This window comes from Atta colombica, unplaced genomic scaffold (genome assembly GCF_001594045.1).
Source record: "Atta colombica isolate Treedump-2 unplaced genomic scaffold, Acol1.0 scaffold176, whole genome shotgun sequence".
NCBI classification, from domain to species: Eukaryota; Metazoa; Arthropoda; class Insecta; order Hymenoptera; family Formicidae; genus Atta; species Atta colombica.
Genome location: NW_017259267.1, coordinates 1,141,968 through 1,143,670, shown reverse-complemented (window position 1 = coordinate 1,143,670; position 1,703 = coordinate 1,141,968). Strand labels below are relative to the sequence as shown.

At 41.2% G+C, this 1,703-nt stretch overlaps 1 pseudogene; it reads left to right on the top strand.

Annotated features, from left to right (window-relative positions):
• The first annotated feature begins 613 nt into the window (after positions 1–613).
• The window catches only part of LOC108686343, an 11,938-nt pseudogene continuing 10,848 nt past the window's right edge, over positions 614–1,703 (top strand).

Here is a 1,703-nt window from a genome sequence, read left to right as displayed (position 1 = left end):
GTTCGAATTAAGACACGCAAGAACCATCGCAGAAGTCTGTTTGTCGCTGCGACAGTGAAATACAGCGGCCCTCGTTAGCGAAATTTCGGTATTATCAACTCATTAACATATCGTCTTCGAGCCAAAATAGAGATATAAGAACGTTAATCTCCGTTAAGTGCACTCAAGTCCGTCGATTCATTCGAAATAACGGCGCGGCAGATACCTCTTCTCGATCTCTCCGGTGCTTTGTCTTTCGTGCACCCGCCGGAGAATACCGCAAACGTTGCTCGCCAGCAATACAGCTTGCGATCCTGCACATAACGGCTTGCGCTTTGACAAGTTTACGACATTTAACGGGATGCAAATGCAGAGCCGAGGCACGTCCGCACGCAGGGTCCAGTCGGACAATAAAGAGTAGAATACACGAGATGTTGAGAGAATAAAAGGAGAGGGAGATGGAATAAGAGAACGAGAAAGAAGAGAGAGAGAGAGAGAGAGAGAGAGAGAGAGAAGAGAAAATTACATAGGAGCAGTAGCGCAGTATACTCTAATCCTCGTATAATGGGTGAAGAGAGGCGCATCGGCACCAGGGATTGGCTAAACGCCAACTGCTAGACATGGTACAGTAGAAATGGTTGTTTCAGCTGCAAACTATATCACTGGTAACTTGCTGTGGCCGCGACGCGTATATGCGCGCGATGCGCGTAGAGAACACGCGAGAGCGAACGTAAGTACGTACGGCCACCAGTTGCCTTCTCTCTCTTCTCGGCTCATAATAATAGATTACGCGTTATATCTCCAGCAACTTTATCATTACAACGAAATGTAGCACGGACTCTATATTGGAAAAATAATCAAAAAAATTGTTCGAGGCACTATTTTGGAAAAAAAATGCTTTCACGGTTATTACGTTATTTGGTCAAAAATATAAAACGAAAATCCTTAAATCCTTTATTTTAAAAGTTACTCTGCTATTACATCCAATATAGATACAAAATCGATATCTATTTTAGCTTAAAACTTAATGAAACGTACTATTTGCTAAATGACGAGAATGACTAAAATCATTGCAGGAACTAGACTATTACAGTACAATCGTTACACATATAAATGTAATTTATAATTATATTATTGCTAGTTATTCTAATAATATGGAAGTCTTAATTCGGACCCACTTATTATTTATACTATAACACAGGTATACATATAACACACTTTGCTCATTACTTTAATAGACAGAAGGCATTTTTAAAAATATAGAGTGATTCGATTGTAATGGCACGCCAAAAAGATCAGACTGCTCGAAATTATTTACGGAGTCGTGTTTCCATAAGCGACCGGTAGCGATGGCTTTTGGGTAACTGCTGTTACGTCTCTTACCATTCGGTATATTTACGCCAGTACTAGACTTTGCAGACGAGTGTTTTCGTCTCGCTGGCTATATCGTTGGCAGCTCACTGCGTATACGCGACGGAACCTACACGTACGTAAGTACTTACGACCACTAGTTGCCGCCTCTTTCCCTGGCGTTACATCCATCGAAGTATAAAGCGTCGTTCAGCAGTGTGGACGGAATGGTTTATTGATCATTGCGGCGGAAGCAAGAATTACCTTCGTTCGCGCCCTTATGTTGTAAATATAAAAGAAACATCTCGGTCTTGACAATTGCGTTAAAATATGGCCTATCACCATGTTAATAAAAATGAAACTACATGTAAGAG